This window comes from Panthera tigris, chromosome B3 (genome assembly GCF_018350195.1).
Source record: "Panthera tigris isolate Pti1 chromosome B3, P.tigris_Pti1_mat1.1, whole genome shotgun sequence".
Taxonomy (NCBI): domain Eukaryota; kingdom Metazoa; phylum Chordata; class Mammalia; order Carnivora; family Felidae; genus Panthera; species Panthera tigris.
Window position 1 is genome coordinate 125698624 of NC_056665.1, and position 18780 is coordinate 125717403.

General features: G+C 36.0%; 1 long non-coding RNA gene across 4 annotated transcripts in view; it reads right to left on the reverse strand.

The window, feature by feature from the left end:
• LOC122239291 overlaps nucleotides 1-18527 on the reverse strand; it is a 69374-nt gene extending 50847 nt beyond the window's left edge. For 3 of the 4 annotated variants that reach the window (XR_006218246.1, XR_006218245.1, XR_006218244.1), the window contains exons 1-2: nucleotides 18420-18527; nucleotides 17898-18036 (exon numbers count right to left, since the gene is read on the reverse strand). This is a non-coding gene — a long non-coding RNA (uncharacterized LOC122239291). Of the gene's footprint in view, nucleotides 1-17897; nucleotides 18037-18142; nucleotides 18196-18419 lie in introns of those variants that run through there. The other variant, XR_006218247.1, reaches the window with a different exon arrangement.
• Nucleotides 18528-18780: the final 253 nt, after the last annotated feature.

Genomic DNA, 18780 nt, shown 5'->3' on the forward strand with positions numbered 1-18780 from the left:
AAGGAACTTAGGGTTGATGGGGGTGGGAGGGAGGGGAAAGTGTGTGATGGGCATTGAGGAGGGCACCTGTTGGGATGAGCACTGGGTGTTGTATGGAAATCAATCTGACAATAAATTTCATGTTAAAAAAAATTTAAAAAAAGGAGATGAAATGTTACCACTGCTGCTTTTCTCACAACTGTACACTAGTTTTAAGAATGTTGCCAGAGTATTTTACCAAATAGATTACTACTGATTTGCTCCTCATTTCAAAACATCAAAATTTGTAATGAATATGTAATTTGTGTGAAAAATAATAAACCCCATACACTTGCAATTTTACAAATTTTTCCACAACACCACTCCCTGTATTCCAGTCCTCAGAATAATTATACTCCATGTATGCGTTTATTACAATGCTCTTTTCTACGAAGGCATAGTCCAGATACCTAATACTTTGTTATTCTGCTCTCTTCTTGAACTCATGCACTTGACTGATACAAGCTGAGAGTTACATGCCTGCTAGTGGGTCACTATGGCGAGGAAAGGGCTGTCGCACACTTTCTTGAGTAGGATAAAGAGAGTGTGGACATTTGCTGTTGTTCTCTATATGAAATAACAGTAAGTCGTGTGTGAGCGTGATAAAGGAGTGCCTGGCGCACAGTTCATTGACTTGGGCTTCATAATTACCCAATCACTTATACCTTACTTACGAAGGTTTAGAATTCAAATTTAGTGAGGCTGTAAATATTATTATAAAGGAGTAAAAGTGATATTAACCAAGTTTTGAGTTAAGTAGAGCAAGTTGCCCAAAGTGAGGTGCTAATTTATCTTTTAGAAGAGTCTCATATGACTGTGAGAAGGTGAGGTTGAGTGTCTAGATTAGGAATTGAAGCATGTCAACAGAATTTGACAACATTCCCCAAGGTCAAGAGGTCTTTTATTATAGAGGATACAGTGAATTGATTCCATAAAGTTGTTTAAACTAGGTGAACCATACAAATGTAAAAGTAAAGGGAAAGCACAAATACAGCTACTCAAGCTAGATTAGGTGTTAGGTATCCAAAACCCATATGGCATATGAATAACTTCTAGACCATCATATATGACAAGACATGTACCATTGACAGATTTGGTTTATGATCTTCTATATGCACTCTCCTTGCTTGTTCTCAAGATGGCTGATTCAAATAGAGAAAAGTTTAGGGAAACTTTGGAAGACATGTGTTGAATATAGCAAAGCTTCCATCAGCCTGTATTGTTGGATGGTGGCATAAAGACTTCCTTGACAATCTATTCATTTGTACCATATTGTTACATGGACAGTAGATAATCCCTTATTGGTTGACACTATTTGTTAAAGCAGTTAGCTTTACCCTAATGAATACAAAGACTGAATAAAATATAAAATCTATCGGGGCGCCTGGGTGGCGCAGTGGGTTAAACGTCCGACTTCAGCCAGGTCACGATCTCGCGGTCCGTGAGTTCGAGCCCCGCGTCAGGCTCTGGGCTGATGGCTGGGAGCCTGGAGCCTGTTTCTGATTCTGTGTCTCCCTCTCTCTCTGCCCCTCCCCCGTTCATGCTCTGTCTCTCCCTGTCCCAAAAATAAATAAAAAAAAGTTGAAAAAAAAAACATAAAATCTATCACAGTCACTCAAACATTTGTCAGAGTCATAAATGCCTCTGAGAATCTTTTGAAAGTTCTGGAGACTTCCTCCTTAGAAATGCTTACATTCAGCATATATGTAGCATTTAAAAAATAATTTTTTGAACCTCATGAAGTGCACACATGGATGTTAAATTTGTCCAGTCTAAATAATCTTAAAGTTCAAACATGAAGCACATGATCACTGAGGATCATATGAAAGGCCAGTTGGCATAAGATATTTTGGATTAGGTGTTGGACATTTTTATCATCAAAGGATATAGGTCTGGGGCACTCAAATTGCAAGGAGTTTATTTAGTTTCCAGGCAGGATACCCAGCCACTGGTGGTAGAGCTTGGAGAGCTCTAGGCTCAATGAACAACTTTTGGAGTTATAAAGTAAAAAGACTATAATCTATTACCCTTTCTGACTATAATTTATCACTCAGTGAAGAGTATACATTATAAGTAGGTTTTTGTCAATTGAGTATTTTGGTTGCAAGGGAGAAATGCACGTAAAAGTGAACTAAAGTCCTGAGGGTTGATAGTAAGGATATAGATGGTATTAGGGGAGATTGGAATCTCAGAAATGGCAGCAGGTCTTATGATGTTATGTGTTAGAAATTGGTTCTGAATTCAGGATAGCTGAGAACAACAAGTCTTTCTGTAGAAGTGTTTTTTTTTTTCCCCCCAGCTCTGTAAAACTATGATCCATCATTATGCCCCTCCCTTATTCTCCATTTGTCTTTTGGCTTCAATATAATTCTCTTCCTTCTACTAATGTAATTCTTCTGGTGATGGTGAAGCAAAAGAATTGGTTCAGCTACTTATTTACAATCACACATTCTAGATATCTTTTCATACTAGGCCATCATATAGGTTATTGTGCTGTTGAAATGTTGATTGTACTTAAGTTTGGTACTCACTATGGTGGTACAAGTATCTGAAACTTTGGAGAGGAAGAGATAGCATCATATAAACCAGAACTTGCCCTCCAGGGCTTAAAGAAGAACCTACAGAGACTTCTCTCAGTAGAAACTAGGAATGGAGAAGCTTCCTAAAGATTAGAAGATAATGTGGTTATGCTTGGTATTACAATTTTCCACTATAGCCATTAACTTGCTAGTAAACCAACTCTCTGGGGAAAAAAAGAGAGACAGAGAGTTCTGATTTGTAGTACTTGCCAATTTCCCTGGTGTAAATACTCTGTTCATGGCCAATTCCAGCTACCTATGATTTTATTTTTTTTAATTTTTTAAATGTTTATTCAGTTTTGAGAAAGAGAGAGAGAGAGGCAGCAGGGGAAGGGCAAAGAAGAAGGGACACACAGAATCTGAAGCAGGCTCCAGGCTCTCAGCTGCCCGCAAAAAGCAACGCGGGGTTTGAACCCACGAACCATGAGATCATGACCTGAGCCGAAGTCAGACGCTTAACCAACTGAGCCACCAGGCACCCCTGGATACCTACGATTTTAACACTAGCTTTAAAGAAATTCTTAAGTATTTAACAATTGGCTCTTGTGAGTGTTGATACAATACTAACAATAACACTGAACCTATAAATTAGTTTTTAAAAAAAAAGAAAATGAAAAGAAAAAAAATTAAATATCACTTATGCCAAGATATGACTCCCAGTGACCAAAGATGAGACTAAAACACAGGGAGGTTTTTCAAAAATAAACTAAATTTTAGTTCTTGGTTTGAATTGTTTGAAGAATGGTAAGAGTAGAGCCACACTAGTAGTGACTTGGATGGTCATTTCCAATATTCTGCTTAGCTCATATTAAAATGCATAGCTCTGATAGTTTTGAAAAACTAAATGCTTCTAAATGTTAAAGAAGGTCTTAAATAAGTGAATGGATTTGCTTGGGAAGCAGATGCTACCATTTCATATAAGCCCAGACGAAAGTCTTGGCCCTTTGTCCTTGGGAATTGCAATGTCTGCAACAAGATCCCTGTTACCTTTCCTGCAATACCAAGTGTTCTCCAATGAAAGGATGTTGGAGGGAGCTGTAATTAGACTCGACAGGAGTTTAATGTATTGACGACCTAACACTGATTTGATTTTATATTTGCATTGATGATATACACTTATACTTGATTTCCCTAACTGAGTCTGACACCTTTATTGGAATATTTGCAGAATAGAAAGGAATGGCTTACATGGAATATGACAGCATAGTTCAGACCAGATGGAGGCTTTCTACACTGATGTGATATGGCATCTGAGGAGCTGGTAACTACTAGACTCAATCTCACCATTAACTGAACAGGAAAGTGTTGCATTCTTGAGATGAGCCAGTCTGACCCCATGCACAATCCTGTCTTCATTCATGACATATCTGGGGCCAGGTGGTACACACAGAACCTGTTATCTCAAGCCACACGTTAACATAAACTAGAAAAAAATGAATGGGGCGGGGGGGGGAATCATGCTATGAGATAAGAGTAGTGTCACAGAGATGACGATGACTCAAGGAAGGAATGATAGGGCCTGGTGTAGACAAAGGCAAACATTCCATTCCATGCTTTTGTGAATTTATTGTAAGCACAAAGGATAATCAACTTTTCCTCGGAAATGTCCTCCCTTTTTTTGTTCGGCCATAGAAAATCCAAAGTGAAGGAAGCCAGATCAATACCTTTTTCTTTTACTCTCAGTATATTGTTTTGGTTTTCTTGGCACCTTTCCTATCTTTATTGTTTGAGCTGGTTGAGCTTGGGTTTCTCTAACTTTCAGGCTAAGACATCCTGATATAGGAATCAACTGCCATACTATATTTAAAGAAGGTTTGTTATAATAGGTAATTCTTGAGCTAGCAGTTCATATACAAGTATAATATATGAATGTGTTGGGCATTTAGAGAGATTTTCTGAGGGGTAGAGGGCTTGCAGAATATCATTATCAATTAAGAGGGAGAAAACGTATAAGCTGGTGAGGGTAGGTTTTTTTTTTTTTCCAGCAAGGCCTTGTTTGGAGATGAGGGCAGAGTGCCTAATAGTTGTGGTTCCTTTGGTAATTTATAACCTAAGTAATACTTAACTGCCCCTCTAAGACTTATTGCTAGAAGTTCCTGTATCCTGACACGTACCATCCGCAGGACCATGCCTTTTGGTGAGTCACTGCCTTGTGGCCAGTAATTATAGTCCCTCTAAAAACACCCAAGAAAAGTCTAACCTCTATAAAAGGATGAACCGTTCTCCAAGTTAAAGTCTGGTGCCAAAGATTATCCGGGTATAAGTATATAAATCATCAGGAATATTTCTTTTTAAAAATTTTTAAAGTTTCTTTATTTTTGAGGGGGGCAGGGGCAGAGAGAGAGGGAGACACAGAATCTGAAGCAAGCTCCAGGCTCTAAGCTACCAGCACAGAGCCTGACGCAGGGCTCAAACTCCCAAACCATGATATCATGACCTGAGCCGAAGTTGGATGCTTAACCAACTGAACTACGTAGGCACCCCAGGAATATTTTTTAAAAATGTAGATTCCTCTTGGAATTCATCTGTGGGCAGAAGCAGAGAACTCCTATTTTTAACAAGCAATCCAGATGGTTCTTAAGCTTACACCTACATTTCTAATCAATTAATTTGGATATTAATTTTCAGACTTGAGACATCATTAGCTGCACAAAGTCTTCCTCAAATCTTATTCCAGTGTGCTGATATTCATCACTGTTAGATCTATACATGGGCATCCTTTATAGGCATAACTATAAACTAGTCACTAAGGAAGAAGAAAAAGATCCTAGTACAGAAACCAGAAATAGAAAAATTCAGCAGTAATAAGTACCAGTAAAGGAAATATAAATATTTGTATAAGTGTGTGTATTATGATATTATTTAAATGAATGTGTCTGATCTTATAAACAGATTTGATAGTTATATTTTTCTATATTTCTATAGAAATAGAATTTCTATTTCTATATTTCTAGATATTAACTACATAATGATATTTATAGAAGAAAGTTTGAAGGTCCATGTGGAATCTGGGAAAGGAATTGAGGACGGGACTTGAAATGGGTGCTACAGAACAGAGTGATGTTAGTTAGCGTTTGGATGTCTAAATCTGAAAGTTCTGTGTTAACCATTTTTTTAAATATTAAAGAAGAGTTTTGCACATTTCAATGTTAATATTTTTTTGAAACGTCCTTTAGAAGCATTTCTAAAGAATGAGTTTAATCTGACTTCCCATGGGGTTTACTACCATGTCTCAAATGCTCTCACACAGTCAATTATTGTTTTGCTTCACAATATTTTTGTTTAAATGCTTCAAAAGATCTTGTAGGCTCAATGCAAGAGCATGCATGCATGTTTATATACAGAAGAGCATTTTATTTCTCATGTTATAGATTTTAATTACATGTACTAACTCACTGGAGCTGCCATGCTGCTTTTATTTGTGGAAAACAGAAAGCATCTTCTGAAGCAGGACTCAAGCCCTTTCTTTGCATTTGCATTTGTCCTTGGACCTCAGATAGGATGACAGTCTTTTCTTAACCAAAAGGAACATAGGGAACTTTTATGTATTTAATGTTTCATGTTCATAGCTTACAAAACTGTTACTGAGACTGCAGTCTGGGTGTCTGGTGCTATGTAAGGGAAGTGAAGCAGTTATTATGGTCTGGCAGCATGGAATGTACTGCTTTGGATTAAGTGTTTATTACCCAGAACATAAAGGATGTTGGCAAAGGTACTACTGGAGCCTGCACAAACTATTAAAGAGATTCTCAAGACCTTCTCATCTGTCCATGTATATATTTTATGTTATTGTAGGTCAGCAGTGGGAGATAGAGTCCACAGTGAAAACAGTAATTTAGGGTCAGGCAGCATGGAGCTAAAATTCTTATTCCCTTTTATATGATATGTGACATTTGGTCAATTACTGAATCCCTCTTGATCTCCGATTCCTCATTTAAAAAACAAGAATAAGTACAATTACATAGAAGACTGAAAATAAAATGAGTTGAAGTATGTGCCAGGGGAGAAAGTAATTCATAGGTGAGTATCTTTTGATATGATGGATTACATTGATTGGTTTTAAAATTTGAAACAAACTGGCATTTCTAGGATAAATGTCTCTTGATCATGATGCATTATCCTTATATTGCTGAATTTGATTTGCTAATATTTTGTTAAGGATTTTTATCTATGTTCATAAAGAATATTGATCTGCTGTTTTCATATGATGTCTTTGTCTGCCTTGGTTATCAGTATAATATATGTAATATAATATAATGTGTGTATAAAATATATCACAATGTAATATCGGCTCCATAACACTTAGAAATATTCCTTATTTTGTGTAAGTTTGGTCAAGATTGACATAATTTCTAGATAGAATTCACCAGTGAAGCTATCTAGACCTATATTTTTTGAGGGAAGATTTTAAATAACCAACTTTATGTATTTAATAAATATAGTAATATTCAAATTATCCATTTTTCTTGAGTTAATATTAATAATTTTTGTCCTTCAAAGACTTTTTTGTAAAAGATTTTTTGGCATGAAATATTCATAATATTTCCCTATCTTTTTAGTATCTGTAGGCTCTGTATTGATATCCCTTTTTTCATTCCTAATATTAGTAATGTGTATTTCACTCATTTCTTCTTCTTTTAGGTAAAGATTTAGCTAAATAATATTGATTCTAGCTAAAGACTTTTCAGTTTCAGGGATCCTTGAAAGATTTAGCTTCTGGTTTAGATCATTCTTTTGTTTAATTATTTCTCCTCTACATTTTGGATTGGATAATTTCTTTTGATATATCTTCAAATTCACATATAATTTTTTTTTTCTGTCATTCAATCCTGCTGTTGAACTCAGCTAGTTGAATTTTTACCTTTAGTTATTATTTTTCAGCTTTGGAATTCCTACTTGTTTTTAAATTTTTCTTTTAATTTATTTTGAGATCTCCATGTGCTCACTTATTATTAGCACATTTTCTTTTAATTCCTTGGGAAGATTTTCCTTTAAATTTGGAACATACATATTGTAATTGCTTTAATTTTTTGTGTATTTTATCCAGCATTTGAACTCCTTTTTTTTCTCTTCTGATTATGAGTTACATTTGTCAGTTTATTAGCATGTCTAATAATTTCAACCGAAAGCCAGATACTAGATAATTCATTGCAGTGACTCTTAATTCTATTTGTTTTTCTGGGGAGTTGCTGGTTTTATTTGTTTGTTTGTTCTAGGAGGTAATGAACTTTCCTGGTCCTCAAATGTGAAATCTATCTTCTCTGCCGTGTGTATCCACTGATGTCTCCGGTCATTCTTGTCCAGACTTGGTCCCTAGGGGTCTACATTGTGCTTGTGTAGTTCACAAGTCAGCCAATGATTTAGACAGAGGCTGTTTTCAGACACCAAAAGCCAATAAATCTTTTTTTTTTCTAAGCCAAAAAAATCTTCTATCCTCTGCTCCTTGAGCTGTGGATTGAGGAATGCATTCAAAATGCAGCAATTTTTCAAATTTCTTCAAGGCTTTAATTTTCACTGGGCTCTTTGTCCTGCTTGCATACATATTTTAGAAGTCATTCAGGGATGTATGTAGAGCTTATCTCAGTCTTTCTATGATGAATATCTTGATTCCAACCTCCTCTATTTTGGTTTCTAGTTGTTGTGCTTTGCACCTTGAACCAAATGTCTACTTCTGGCAAGTAATATCGTGATTTTCATCCTCCAAGTTGGAGATGAAAACAATCCATTGTAGAAAGACCAAAGATTCATCTTTCTTAATCAATGAAACAGCAGATTTGGATGAATAAACACTTTGATGAGTAAGCACTTCTCAAGTTGCTGCCTGTCTTTGGTCATTTCTAGTTCGTTCTTGAAGTGATTATTTTGAATAATTTCAGTCTATTTTAAATTCATTTTCTGTTACAGATAATTACCTGACTCTTTCATTATTCTATTGCCAGAAATAGAATTCTGATTTTTAGGATTTAATTTTGTACATTTTTGAAGTAACTAGTTAGTGCCAGGCATATAGCAGGGACTTGATAAATGCTAACTCCTTTAATCCTATTATGAAGCACCGAATATGGCTAGATGGTTTAAAAAAAAAAAAAAGATTATTTTAAGGTAAGAAATAGAGGTATAGCATTGCTATTTTGGAGATAGGTAATGGCAAGCTGTCTTCAAAAAATCTTTGGAGTTTTAAATAAGGAGACTGAAAACAGTTGGTTAAATATTTTCAAAATGATTACCGTACATGCTTATTGACCAAAGTTATTTGATGAGACATCAGGGTCAAAAATTCTAGGGAATTTCTCTATCATTTCATATATCATATTCTTTGACCAACTTTACATAATTTATGAAGTGGAGTTTAGTCACTTATTTTGAACATTATGTCTTGCTCCTGAGAATGAAGTTGTGCTAAATTTCAGTGGATCTTCATTTGTGTAAGCAAGCTTTAAGAGACCTTGTTTCTGAAAGCTCTGAGTCTCTGAAACACTTTCTGCTGGTCTTATACAATACTTATCATTCAATAAGATAGCATTGAGGCATCCTTAGGAACAAATTATCTATACAAAGAACCTTAAGATACTTAAGACAGAAATGTCAACAAAGAAATATAAGTTGAAGATATGAATTAACAAAAGTCATTAAAACTAGAAGGAGGAAGAGGAGGAGGAGGAGGAGGAGGAGGGTAAGGAGGAGGAGGGAAGAAGAAGAAGAAGAAGAAGAAGAAGAAGAAGAAGAAGAAGAAGAAGAAGAAGGAGGAGAAAAGAAAAGAAGAAGGAGAAGGAGGAGAAGAAAGAAGCAGAAGGAGGAGGAGGAGGGAGAGGAGGAGGAGGAGGAGAAAGCAGCTCATATTATTGCCTGGAATGGCTGCTGAGAGTTCAAAGTCTACCTATAAAATTTAGAAACTTACACAGTTGAAGATGATTCTTCAGAATCATCTGCCCTTAACAACTTTTTTTTAGTGTTTATTTATTACCCTTAGCAACTTTTTTAGTGGTAGAGAATAAAATTAATATACAAGATAACCTACATAAATAGTTAAACTTCAAATAAATGTAAATACTGGTTAAAAGTCACATGGAGTGGTCAAACTTTACACTCTGCCATCTGTTTTCTAGTTGGACTTTATTTGCATCACTCTTGATATGGTATTATTAACCATTTAATTTTTTTAACTTTTTAAATATATTTAGTCATGTCAATGACTTATTCAATTTATTAGAAATATATGCCTTAAGTAAACTTTGAAATCAAGCAGAAAGTGGACAGAGAGAGAGAGAGAGGAGAGAAAGAGAGACAAACAAAACAAAAAAACAGAGAATGAAGAAACAAATGAACATTGGAGAAAAAAGAGAAAGAGAGGCAAACCATAAAATAGACTCTTGGCCAAAGAAGACAAACAGGGTTGATGGAGGGGAGGTGGATGGGGGAATGGGTTAAATGGGTGATGGGTATTAAGGAGGGCACTTGTAATGAGCACTGGGTGTTGTATGTAAGTGATGACTCACCAAATTCTGCACCTGAATTGAATACTACACTGTATTGTATGTTAACTAACTGAATTCCAATAAAAACTTGAAATTACAACTTCCTTGCCACCCCCCCCCCCGCCCCAAATAGAGAATTATCAATGGGGAGGAGAGAGAAGATGATCGGAATATGAAAAAGGTTAGTATTTTTTAAACATTTTTTTACCTAGAAAAAATTGTAAAGAAATAATTTATTTCCTATGTAAAGTAAGAAAAAAAAAAAAACCTATTCTTAATCAAAGTCTACTAGGGATGCCTGGGTGACTCAGTCGGGTAAGCGTCCAATTTGGCCCAGGTCGTGATCTCATAGTTTGTGAATTTGAGCCCCATATGGGGCTGTGCGCTGTCTACACAGAGCCCACCTCATGTGCTCTGTCCCTCTCTCTCTCTGCACCTTCCCCACACTCTCTTTCTCTCTCTCAAAAATAAATAAACATTTAAAAATGTCTACTAAAAATAATACCTTCCAAAATGTGTTATTATTTTGCAGCATTTTACTTCTGTGTTAGTTCAAACAGATATGGTAAGATGAGATAGAGAAGGTATTAAGGAAAAGAAAAGTAATAACTATTTGTGTCATTGATCTGATAATATAGTTATAATTAAAGATATTCTTATTACTTTCTTTAGTTCTTTCTTTTTTAATTTTTTAATGTTTAATTCTTTTTGAGAGACAGAGAGACCGAGCACAAGTTGGGGAGGGGCAGAGAGAGAGAGGGAAACAGAATCTGAAGCAGGCTCCAGGCTCTGAGCTGTCAGCACAGAGCCCAGCGCAACTTAACCAACTGAGCCAACCAGGTGCCCCACTTTCTGTAGTTCTAATTAGTTCATTTCTGAACTTGCTTTCTCCATGATGTTCCTACCATATGTTTTTTAAGCATAATTTTGTGCACTTGCTGTTTGTTCTTATAATGATCTTTAATTGGTGTCTCCTGGGTGGCAAAGTTATTGGTGAAAAATATAATTCTGTGAAATTTGAGGCTTATTGTTTTAGTTTTTCATCTTTCCTGTTTTCCCAATGCCAATGTCAATGGTGTATTATAATGTTGTAAATATGCTGATCCAACTGTTCCAAAGTCTGGGAACTTGAGAAAGACAATTTATCTACATGTATTAAATAATCAAAATAAAATCAATTTGGCTAAGCTTTTTGTTTGTTCCACTCAAGAAACACGATTTTGAAAACAAAATAAATGTATTTGCATTGTCGTTTAGCATGCTTGTTAAGAGCTTATTGTTTGAAAAAAATCATAAAAGTCATTTTATGAAAACAGAATTCTCCATCAACATATTAAACATGAATATCTTATTTTGAATATGTATGTGATTTTCTTACAAGTAGTATATGACAGAGCACAAGTAACAAAGACAGATTTAAGAAAATAAAGAAAATCAGGAGATTTTCATTTCTTTTCATTTCTGGAATTTGCTCCATGAAACCAGAATTTAGAAACATGAAATATAAGATAGAACTTTTTGCTTAAAGCTTTCAAATGCTTTTTGAATGTGTCTCTTTTTATCTCTTACATTGAATGATACCTTGTACCTTCTTGAATTTGGCACTTGATGAGTTGTACAGTTAGGAGTCAGAAAATGTGCATTTTGAGGTGTAAGGCAATAGGAGATGAGTAAATGAGATATAAATGTGCTTGAGAAACCAAATCACTCTAGGGACTCCTATACAAATCTTGAAAATATATAATTTTCCTCCTATATACACATTAAGGAACATCTTCAAATCTAATATCATATCTATGTCAAAAATGTGCCTTTAGTGGAGAAAACATGCTTTAATTAGATGTGTTATTACTCTATATTTACTTTTTCTTTTCCCTCACCATATTCTAAGTGGAATTGAAATTGCAACGCCTAATGTTGAAAATTTAAATATATATAGCTTTAACATTTAAAATGCAGCAAAAGGGTCTTAAAATTTCTTGGTTGCCACTCGGTCACTAACATGTAAATTATTGTCTTAGTTAAAATACCATGTAATGAAACATTTTTCAATGTACATTTTTAAGTCTGGGGGAAGATAATTAAAATGATCAATTAAATTTGTGTTTCAGTTTCCAGTTGCCTGGAGAAGATCTTTTAAAAGCTGTCACATTCCCCCTCCCCACCAGCCACATACACTTTCTCTCTTAATCTTATAAAAGCTAAATAAAAGAAACAGAATTGAGAGATAAGATCAAATGTTTTCAATGCTTAACCTATAAAAACTAACAAGAGCTATTGATGACTTTGTCTATGGTATTAAAGACTAGATTGAATCGAACAGTGGTTTACTGCTTGACAGGCAGAGTAATGACCAAACACAAATGGGAGGTTTCTTGGTGTAAATTACCCAGTTTAGACTCTAGCTGTCAACTCTCACTAGTTCTGAAACTGCCTTTAATCTCTGGTTTGGATGCAAATTCAGTTGGAGGCAATTTCTGAAGACTTGCTCCCTTAGTCCTACTACTTGATAGCTCTTCACCAGCCACATTTGTGCTAGCTTTCCTGGGCTGGTTTTGGTACCTTTCCAACCACCCTCATTCTGACTTGGCCATATTCAATCAGAGACAAAGGCCTTCAAATAATAGGACTATCTTATTTTCTTCCTCATGACTAATAATAATTAATAATGATTGAACACTTAGTCATGCCAGACACTGAGCTGGGACTACAAAAGCTTTGTCTTTATCCTCATGACACCCCCATGGTGTAGCCATATTTACTATTGATGAGGAAACTGAGACCTGATACTTGCCAGAAAGTCACCCAAGGGGTAAATTTGTCTGAATCCTAGACCGATGCCATTAGTTGCCACTCCCTACTGCCTCTATCGTGTCTGTAGTATCAGGAAATGAGTTCTTCCATTCTATGTGAGAATAAAACAATTTAGTATATTCTACTCATGGCTTTTCAGAGTGTCTTATTCCAGTTACAGACTCTCCAGCATACAGACACATCTAACCCATTTTATCACCACATTTCTCTGTCATTTGGTGAATCATCAACTTCCTCTTCCTTGCAACTTCCTTCACTTCAAAGCCCCAACTTTTTGTTCAGAAACTCTCTGCAAAATAGTTAACTCCAGATTTCCCCCCCCACAGATCATCCATTTTTTTCTCAAGCCTGCCTAGTCTGACATTGCCTTTCTTTGCTTCTTATCCTTGGGCTGTTTTATACCTAGAGATAAAGATCAAAGTTACAGGCTCTTCCTTGATCTTCCTCTGTAGGGTTTCTATTTCAGCCTGTGTAGGATTATTGGTGAAAGAAAAATGGACAGTTACTTAAAGATATTTAAGGCCACTGATGAAAATAAAAGGAGAGAGACTTGAAATACTATAGTACCAAGCTTAGTGGGCAATTATCCATCACAGACTTTTAATAGTAAAGAAGTGACAAAAGACCACATAATCTTAGCTCCCTTATTTTATGGATGATGAATCTGGAGTCCACAGTGGTAACTAACTTGTCTAAAATTTCTGGGTATTTAATGCTAGTTAGTGGCAAAATCTGGGATTAGTCTCCTACATTCAAATATATATATATATATATATATATATATATATATATATATATATATATAATATATATATATATATATATATATATAGAGTAACACACTGCTTTCTTATTTCCATTGATTTGGTAGCATTTATTCATCTGTCATATATCTATCTATCTGTCTATCATCTATCTATCTATCCATCCATCCATCGACCCACCCATCCAGTGTGTAACTATAAGTAAGGGCATGTTTACCAAGGACATGCTATGTTCAAGGTAATGCACTAGAAGCTTGTAAGAGTCACAGATATAAGTATAACATGATCTTTATTCTGAATGACCTGGCATCACCATATGACCCAAGACACAGACACATATGAGTAACCATATCGCAAATCTTGATATATTCATTCGCTGTGTGGGTCAATAAGCAACTTCATTGATGTGAGAAAAAAATGAAACATTTATTTTGCATAGCACAAGGTTTGTGACTAATTGTTCATCTAGTTTATGAAGTCTAGAGATAGGTAAAGGTAGATGAATACTAATGGGTTCTCATGAACTCAGGCAAGGATATGTGTACTCAAAGTGATGACCAGGAGATAGAAGTTTTGTTTTTTTCTTCTTGTTTGTTTTTGCTTATAAACCATGACCTGGTGGAGATAAAAGATAGGATACTAAGAGAAAAAGTGGCTCACAAAGCCAGAAATGTTTATTCCTTGGAATATGCAGTGAAAGAATGTCTTCAACATCATGACAATTCAGACTTTCTGGCACCATTGTTTTTGAGTGTATTGTAGCAGAATTATTATTTTCAAGTCTTTCTGGAAGTTGGGATAAGGGCTACGTTCATTGGGTTATGTGAATCAACAACCTATTAGTAATTGAATACTTATTAGAAATAGTTGAAATAGATTACTAAGAGACTCATACTGTAAAAACTTATAAGGATGTGGATTGGTATCAGTCTCTTAGTGGTTATACATTAACATGATAGTTGACTTCATCAAGGTGATATGAACTATTCGAATATTATATTGGTCCAATGATATGACTGTTTGACCATGTAGCATGATCTGTTGTTACAAAATGAGTGATTTAAAGATTTTTCTTTGAGTCTGTATTTTTGTTTTTCATCAATATATTTTTTAATTAAAAAAATTTTAATGTTTATTTTATTTTTGAGAGAGAGAGAGACAGTGCAACCAGGGGAAAGACAGAGAGAGAGAGGGAGACACAGAATATGAAGCAGGCTTCAGGCTCTGAGCTGTGACCTGTTGGCACAGAGCCCGACACAAGTCTCAAACCCACGAACCGCGAGATCATGACCTGAGCCACAGAAGTCAGACACTTAACTGAGCCACCCAGGCATGCCTCTTTCATCAATTTAAATGAGATCAAAACTAGTTGAAAAGTTTAAGAGGCAGTGACTTAGCATGTCTACTTTAAGGAACATTTTGAGATGTGAGGAAATATCTGGTTAGTTTAATTCACTATTTTATATGTTTATGAGAGAACGATAGACAAAGGACATCTCCTTTCAACTTTCTCAGTTGTCCTAAATATATTAATATATTAAGGACCTGTTCTATAGAAATTCCAGATTTCACCTAATCTAGGAGTTATATATATTTGTGGTTCTGGACACTTAAAAATGTGATAAAAGGCTAAGGATCTGTTACTCCCATCAGAATGTACAGAAGACAACCCACTTAGGTCTCAAGGTGTTTGAAATGTTAAGTTGGTCCCCGTGTAAGAACTTCTAACAGAGTTTTTTAAAGAATCCTTTCACCCAGGACAAACAGTTGCACCTATACTGAAGGAAAGGGAAAAACAAATATGCTGTCCTAACTTTTTAAAAAGTTTTTTCTTTTAAGAAAAGAGCCCCAAATGGCAGATGGTAAGTGAGTAGGGCTGATTTGATTAAAAGCCGATTAAATAATATAAACTTAATAATTATTTCTCATATACATGATTGCATTAATAATCTATTCTTATTCTGAGAGAGTAAACTCCAAATCTTAGTGACTTAATAGGACTGAATTTACATGGTGTTTAAACTGTACAAGATAAGGAAGCTTTACTCAGAGGTCCAAGGGGATGGCAATTTGCTATCTTACAGTTACAGCATTTCACCTGGATACACACCTTCTTGGCTCACTGCTGTGAGGAAAGAGAAACTAGAGAATTGCACATAGATTTCTTTCACTATCTCAGCCAAGAGGTGACAAACACCACTTCCAATCACATTTTACTGGGTATAAATACTCACATGAGCAGCCACAAATGCATGGGGCCAGGGAAGTGTAATCCTCCAGTGTGGCCAGAAGGAGAGAGTAACTGGATATGGCTATACATTAGAAGTCCCTAGTAGTGGTGCAAGAAGCGAAAAGGGACACTGTTCCCTCTCTCCAGGTATCTACCCAAAAGGATAAAATGAGTATACCTAAAAGGATACTATCAGGGTAATACAGTTTAGGATTATGAGAACAAAAAGAACAACAACAAATTGTAGAGTGACAATATATTCTAGGAGAAGCCGCAGAAGGAATCTAGTTGAATATTGTTGAGGAAAATTAAACCGTGTCAGTGAAGTTGGCACTTTCGGTTGATGAGCAAAGCTGTTACTGATGGACCTTGACATCTCAAATCATAGGAAACTCTTTTCTGGGGCCATCTTTGAATTGGTCACGTTATAATTCAGGCTTTTCCTGTTGTGCTTTAGGTGTCAGGCTTTGAGAGCATTGAGAATTACAATGCCAAAGATGGCAAGCTATTTCCGTTCTTATTTTTTTTCTGGCGCTGTTAATTTATTAAAACAATGTTCTGACATAATACATGATGCCTGAAAGAAGTATCACTGCATTGAAATTCAGCAATATGCTGTAAATTTGTAATTTTTGCTATTCCAACTGTTTTAGCATCAGACTTTCTAATGAGTCCAACGAATAACAAATAAGTGCCAAAAAAGAATAATGTCTACCATTTAAAGAATAATCCACTATATTTATTCTAGTTCCCTTCCCTGGCAGGAAGAAGGGTCTCCCCAGACCGCACACATATGTGTATTCTTGCAGCGATCGGTAGGTACAAATACTTCTCATTGATCTAGGAATTAGGCATCCGGCAGTTCAGCCTTCTTGAACATACATATTAAGGGTGCAAAAATGAGCTCCAAGTGGTGAGAAAATTTGTTACCACAAAGCTTGAATACTATTTGATGGCCATGATATAGAGCAACTGTTAGGCTTTCTCCTATAATCCTAGGTATTTGATAGAAGTAAACCTTCAAGCTTGACTGGTCTTTTCTACTATTTGCATCAAATAGATACCCAAGATAGAAATTAAAGTCTGGGTGACACTTTAATGACACTTAGATGACACTAAGACCAACATAGTGACAAACAGGACAGAGAATGGAGTTCTGGTTAATTGCCAGAAAAGTCTATCGGTGACTTTTAAAGTAAACAGCAAAAGTTCAACTTAAACCAGATAAAACAATTTATTGAATTATGCAACTAGGAAAACACCCGTGGTATGGTGGCCATCAGTCACAGTGCAATCAGGATGTCAATTCTAGAATCCTCTTAGCTTCATAACCCTGTGTTTGGTTTTATCCTTAGGCTGGCTTTTCATAGCTCAGAAATATGATGCCAGCAATGTGCTTTCAAATTCACATTTGGTGCATATAGCTTCTCCCCCTGCCCTGCCCCCCCCCCCCCCGATCTTGCCACGTGTGAACCAATCAATTTCTTCCGTTGGAATAGTGTGTTAAGTCCTGACAGTGTCATGCGTGAAACAATGATTGTGGCAAAAGAATGAGATTATCCCTCTGGAACTGTGAGAAAGGTCAAAGCCAGCCTCCCACTCCAAACGCCATGACTGCTCTTCAAAAGAGGTGTTAGAATAATGTTGGGGAGAAAATCACAATATCAACAATGAAGGAAAGTATGCAAGTATAAAAAATAGACCTAAAAAATGATGAAACACGGTAGTGTGGCCATTTAGTCTAGAGAAAAATCTGTTCTTTTCAATAGCTTGTTATTTAATATAGCAGCATACAAAAATTAACACTTGCAGTTAAGGTCTGAGACAACAATGGAATGTGAACTTATATTCTGTATATTCTTTTTAGAGACTCTGTATTCTTCTGGTGTTAAGAGAAAGTTTGACAAGATATGGCAAGATATAGGAATGATTTTTTTTTTAACTTTTCAACTATGTATTTGAGTTCATTTATAAGGAAGAGAAATATGAGCAGTCTTTAAGGAGAGTCCTTACTTACCTATGGAGAAAGGGTGCTGCATTTTCAGCAGGTCAGAGTATTGGACTCTTGCGCTGGGAGATTCTTACTGAGGGGGCTGACTGGAGCACTACAGTGATGATGCATCATGTTTCTGTATATCCACGTGGCCCTCCCATCACTGAAAAACAGCCATCTTAGTGAGACAAAGCTTCAGTTCACTGTTCACTATAAACTTTACTCTTTTTAAAAAAGAGAAGACTTAATTAGATATCTTTTTGTCTTACATAACAAAGGCCAGGTCAGTTTGGCCTTGGGTTAACATTCCTGCAGATATGAAAAGAACACCAGAATGCCACTGTTAACAGTGTCAGTCAGGGTCTTCCTAGGAAACAGATGGTGCCCTCTAATTGATTCGTTTGCAGGGAGTTTAACGTAACTATTCACAAAGCTATGGTTAGCATACCGGAAACCCACAAGCATGGTGAACTCACCCCAGAGCTGAGAACAACAGTGATGATTCACACCTCTAGGACTGAAAAGACAAGTGGAGGGAACAGTTACCTGGAGGAGAAGACCTCTTAACTGGACTGTGACCTTTGTTCCAGGGATCCGGCAAGCTTATTGTGAGCTCCCAGAAAGGCGACCAAGGGAATCAACACCCAACTTCATGCTCCTCCCTCCCATACACTGCTTCTGCCAATGACTTGCATTGCTGATTCCTACCAAAATTCTGAGGAGAGGAAAGCATGAGTGAGCATACTTTACACAGAACACGGAAACTACTATTGCTTATTTAGAGGAAAAATAAGAGCCTAAAACTTAAGGACAAAAGTAAACTATTGAAAATAATGCCTACGGGGGAATGAGTGGAACTGGAATAAAAGGAGTAAAGATGGTAGTGAGAGGTCATTCATTATACAGT